The following is a 6307-nucleotide window of genomic DNA, read 5'->3' as shown; positions in this document are numbered from 1 at the left end:
GCCAGCAAATCTAAGAGGATCACCTACCCCCTTTCCAGATTGTGTTCATTAGTTTGTATTAATAGCATCAGGTTAGAGCCCTACCTCCCTAGCGCTGGCATAAACAACTACAGTTTGGACAGTCAGTGTTGCTAAATGCAACTGGAGATCGACAGCGGGACTAGATGACAGCGACTCACATTAAGAAACTTTTCAGTTAGCTGTTGTTGCACTATGATGCTGACTGGATCCAAGGCTGAGCTGAAGAGGTGACAAGATGGAGAAACAGAGAGAAGGAAGGGAGGTGATGGAGGAGGAGAGCAGGGAGGACGCAATGTGCTTGTACCCTGCAGAGACTGGCTACGTCTCCTTCTGACACCGAGACTGGAGATGTCAACGTTGCTGCAAACAAACACACCCACACACACACACACACACACAGATCTGTGATCCTCCCAGTCGTCACTCCCACTGAGGACGGAGGAAATAAACAGCATGATGAAACCCAACACTCCTGCTCAATCAGCTGAAAGTCTGAAGAACAGGCCGTCGGCAACATTCGTATCCAACTGCACCCTTACGCTCCTGGGACACAACATGCACGGACGGACAAGCAAAGAAAATATCAAGTTTATTATTATTATATTATTTAAAATTTTCTCAAACTTAGGGAAAAAAAAACAAAAAACAACCACACTGAAGCAAGCGGCTTAGTCTAAACCAACATTTATTTTTCTACTATTATTCTGAGCTTCGACAAACAAAGCCAGCTTGTGTTTTCTCCCTAGATCAAACCACAAGGAAATTCCTCTGATCCTAAATGTGGTTTTGGGAATGTGGCAGTAGCTTTAAAGTGCAGGTTAAAGACAGCTGCAGGACAAGAAAGCCACAGTGAAACAAGAAGCTCCGGCTAGTTGCTATGTCAAACATTCAAGCTGCTCTCTATGGCTACAGATCCAAGGCCAAGTCTAACACAGCAGAGGCAAAATAAGAGAAACTAGGAATGTAGGGAAGGAAAGATCTGGTGTGATTTTCATGACAAACAGAAGTTTAATCTTTATGATTAAATGAATGGGCTGCTTATGAGGCTTTTCTATCAGAGGTATGAGTCAGATGCGTCTATAAGGTTGTGCTTTTTAACCTGCAAAAACAACGTTGTTAATGAAATACCAGCAAACTAACTCCCCATTTAATACCAAACATTGATGGTTACACGTTTAGTAGGAAAACTCAAACAAAACCGTTTTTTTACCCCAAGTAAAAAACATTTCCACAATGATTTACAAACTTTGAAAGTTATAGGGAAGTCATAATTAAATGTCAAATCATTCTGGCTTAAACATGTATATAAATGTACTCTTTATCAGGCCATTTTGTCCCAAAGTTTAGAGAAAAAAAAACCCTGTCTTAAAATCTGTTTTTTTTCTTTCCTTTATCTTATGCAGGCAAGTTAGTTATACGTCAGCTTGTACACCTAAATTTTGCCAATCATATATCAACGGTCATTTTCCGGTCATAGCATCTTGATTCATATTTTGCAGCTAATATACGCAATGGTTGAAATAAGACTCATTTACTTTACCCTTGAGTTACATCCCAGTGTTAAAGGAATAGTACACCCAAAACATGATTAGCCTTCATTTTCTACTCACCCCCATGCTGAACAACACTCTGGAGTACTTTTTTGATATCTCAAATGCATCTGGAGATCTGGGAGGCTTCTTGCTGACTGCTGACATTCAAATAATGGAGGTCTATGGTGACCGAGACAGAAAGGTCCATAAAAGTCCACAAAAAACGTGTCAATATTCCTCCATACTGCTCGTCCAATGTATTCCAAGTTTCCTGAGTGGGTAGCATCCAGAATTTACTCGAAACGAAGTCATTTAGAATGTTTTTAGAGCATAAACAGTAGTGTATAGGATTTCCTGAAAGCGCGCACACGCGCGCTCACGACGCTACGGAAGCCGGCAGATCAAACCAGATGAAAGTGCGCATTCAGCGTCTGCTCTTCCAATAATGCAAGCGTAGAAGAAGAAATGTGCTGTTTACCTGTGCAAAGAAAGAAACAACGAAAGAAAAATATCCGAGGACTTCAGTGTTGAGGAAGAGCATGAGTTCTTTGCCGAGCTGAATGCGCTGGTTTGGTCTGCCGGTTTCCGTAGCGTTGTGTGCGCGCTTTCAGGAAATCCTATACACTACTGTTTATGCTCTAAAAACATTCTAAATGACTTCGTTTCAAGTAAATTCTGGATGCTACCCACTCAGGACACTTGGAATACATTGGACGAGCAGTATGGAGGAATATTGACACGTTTTTTGTGGACTTTTATGGACCTTTCTGTCTCGGTCACCATAGACCTCCATTATTTGAATGTCAGCAGACAGCAAGAAGCCTCCCAGATCTCCAGATGCATTTGAGATATCAAAAAAGTACTCCAGAGTGTTGTTCAGCATGGGGGTGAGTAGAAAATGAAGGCTAATCATGTTTTGGGTGTACTATTCCTTTAAGGGGATGGACGTCTTTGTCTTCGGCAGGCGTAGAGCTAACAGAACTGGCAGCATTGCGAGGCAAGGGCTCACCCCCGGATCACCGACTCCGGTCTTACCGTTGCGGTGCGGTGGGTGCGGCACCGCAGTGACTCCAAGTCATTAAAAAAACGTAAACCTCTCTCACCGGCTGCTGAGCTGTCCGGCTGCGGTTACCGAGACACTCCGGCGCTGCAGAAAATTCAGCAAGAAAGCTATCCTTGCGGCGTGCCGGAGCCCTCCGCAACAAGCTCTTGCAAATATCCTTATTTGGGCCGTGTTATCGCGTGAAGTTACGTGAACTCAAGTGAACTTCTGTTGTCGCGAGTTAAATCTCCGGACCTGTTGCCAGAGCCGCACCGCACCGTAGTCAAAAGGGCGGTGTGAGAGGGGGTGTGCGGGAGTTGCGGTCTCAGTCGGCTCGGTAACCGCACCGGAGCCAGTGTGAGCAAGGGGTCAAACATCTACAGCTGTAAGCCTTCTTCACCAAACCAAGCTTCTGTCGCCCTCTTCCATAACAACTCTGTCCCCACTTTCCTCCTCTAAATAAATGTATGATTGAGGTGACTCATCCACGACCTCCAACACAAAACTCTCCTCCTCTTGCATGTTTTCTGCTGTCCATAGCATTCCTTGATAGTGTTGTTGCTAAGTGCTACTTGGTACCAATGCAATTTCCCATTGGGAACCTACTAGCATTAAGTTGCTAACTGGTTAGCAAGATGCTTCCGAGACACCGGCCACAACCAAACTTGCTTGCGAATGTTCCGCCACAACAATCGCGTACTTTATTCACTCGTGTAAAGTCGGGCACCACTCTGGAGAATTTGTAAATGCAACGGTTGGAACGGCTGGTTCCCGACGACTTTAACACTCCAAAACCACAGTTTACAGAGCCAACAGTTCTGTGGATGATGCCGCCATGATGGTCCCCCTCCTCAGCATCCTTCAGCTTTGCACATCAACCCCCAGCTCTGCTTAGAGACAAGCTCTCCAACCTGAATGAGTCTGGCCCCCAGTGCAGGTGGATTACTGACTTCATAACAGTGAGGCAGCAGCTCATAAAGCTGGAGCAGCATGTCTGTGAACATCAATACTGGATCCTCCCCTAAGGATTCGCTTTTTCTCCTCTCCTTTTCTCCCTGTTGACCAACAGCTGCACATCTGGCCATTTTACTTTCCAATTTACTTTCTATTGCAGCTAAAAACAGTTTCACCTTCCTGGGAAGATGATGGTGAACTTTTACAACATCATTTTACAACAGTCCGTTCTCATCTTAATTATCATAGTCTAGTTTCCCGCAGCCTCAAATAGAGACAAGTTGCAGCGGATCACCCATTCAGCAGAGAAGGTGATTGGATACAAACTCTAATCTTTCTATCTCCAGAAGGTAGAGACATGCATATAGGATTGCACCTGACCTCCCTCACCCTGGACTCTGTTTCAGTCCTTCCTCCTCTGGACCAGGACCACACACATCCAAAACAGGTCCCTACTAGCAGCAGTCCGTCCTTAGACGCAGACATCTCCACTACATCACCCCAATACCTATTTGTCTACATAAATAAACAATATACTTATATAACTTATTTCTTTCTTTACTTATTCCACTTTTTAAATCTTTTACTCTGTGTTTGCACCATTCATTACAGTAATTTCCTGTCTTAGACTTAGACAGATTTTGTCATTTTGTTTACACAAGTGTAAAACAAAAAGTAATCAATTTGGAACAGCTCTCTGGACAATTTCATGTTTTTAAAAGTGCAGCCTTGAAAAATAGTAAAAAGTCAAAATATTCTGTAAAACAGCTCCAGTTCAGGTAGATTGAGTCTTGTCTCAGTTGAGAGCTATCAATACATAGAAAAACTGCATAAACCAATTATTTGACACTTGAAACATATTGTGGAATCAACACAATGTGACAAAAAATGTTTTGTCTAAGTATCAATGCAATTGACCACTTAAGTTTTTAATCTACCAAATACAAGAGCTAATATATATATATATATATATATATATATATATATATATATATATATATATATATATATATATTTTTTTTTTTTTTTAGCAAAGTCTCAATATTTGCTTTTGTCCAACTATGCAAATTAAAACAAGTAGTTCTCATATGCTGTTATTTTATGAGTCTAACTGAAAAGGGGACAAACATTCCTGAGGTAGAGTGATGAAGCAGCGCCCTCCTGTGGTACATAGCGGTAACTACCATAAGGCTCGTATGATGATGCAGAGATCATTTCTATATATGAAAGCATGACACGTGTATATTCAAATGGACATTTAGTCATTAAAACTGACATTTTATTAATTTTCCTAAGAATTAAAATGTGATATATTTGTCCAACATTAAAACATTAATGTATCGCGGTAGAAAACGAAGAAAGGACAAACTGTCACCATGTAAGGACTTGCTGTCACCGTAGTTAGACCATTTGTGCCTTTAATGAACGTTAAAGTTTCAGAGCATGTATTGGTTAGTTAGCTTATCGCCTGCTATGAAGATTCAGTCATTTCTGTTGGCTATCCGTATGCACGAGGGGATATTGCGATGGTTTAGGACATTTATAATTAACTCGCAAATACAAAGTATGTGGCTTTTAGTTTGTTACTAAGGGAAGGCACAGTGTGGGTGGTAGCTTAAATGTTTAGCTACCACTATTTTTTTTTTTCCTACAATGAAACATTTCATAAAATTGGGAATAAAAATAATTTTAGGGCACTGAACAAAACCCCCACCGTGAGAGCGGTGTACCTGTTAGAGACGGAGCAAATTTTCTCCTCTTTATCCATCTCAGCGAGCCTCTCCTCCACGCGAACGGCAGACATTTCTCTGTTGACAATCAGGTGTTCGGTAAGTGCTGAGGAATCATGGGATATGTAGGCTTTCCGTTCTTCCTCGTTCGTTCGCTGTAAGGGGTTCGCTTTCCGAAAAGACTTTAACTCCCATAATGCAACGGTTATTTTTTTTTCTTTTTACCGTAAAAAACGTGTTAAAGCGTTGAAATCATACAAGGCCTTTCTCAGAGCTTTTTGATGTCGAACAGACCAATGTGGACTCCAAGGTAATTTATAGTATTGATATTATTATTATTACAGTTTAAGATATAAATGTACATACTTTTTAATTAAGTTATGAATTGTACTGCAGCTGCAAATATATAATATTTAGCATGGGCGTCAGGGGCACAATAGGGCACCAAAAAAAAAAATTGGGGCAATTATTTATTTAAAAAAATGCAAGCATGCAAGCAAATATTTTATAGCCTTTATTAATTCTTTTAATAATGCGTCATAAATAAATTCTATTTATTCATTAAATAAATTGTAGATATTCATTAAATATCTACCTGACCCAAACTGAATTGAACAGGCCCACTAGCTCTAATCTACTACTGATGGAGGCACAATTTATCTTCATTAAATACTTAAAAACTGAAAACCTGAAATGTGAAACTGTAAAAGGGGGAAAAAAAACAAAACACCTCTACATACATACATGTCTGTGTTTATTATTTCTGTTTCGGGCCATCCTTATTCTGAGTGTAAAAAAAAGAGTAACAGCCCTAGTCCAATAGATTAGTTTTTTGACATGACAAAAACATTTCTTTTAGACATTTAGACATATCATCTCCTGTAACCTTTATAGTTTGATCCCACCATAACATTTATCAGCTAAGTACCTGCAGTACTTTAAATTTCTGAGCAATGACACAGTTTTGTTGCTTCGAGGGGAGGAGTTTAACAATCTTATGGCCCTGTTTAAGTTAATGGAGAATGGAG

This window comes from Cyprinodon tularosa, unplaced genomic scaffold, assembly GCF_016077235.1.
Source record: "Cyprinodon tularosa strain WSP-4 unplaced genomic scaffold, ASM1607723v1 ctg8, whole genome shotgun sequence".
Lineage (NCBI taxonomy): Eukaryota > Metazoa > Chordata > Actinopteri > Cyprinodontiformes > Cyprinodontidae > Cyprinodon > Cyprinodon tularosa.
This window is presented reverse-complemented; position numbering follows the sequence as displayed.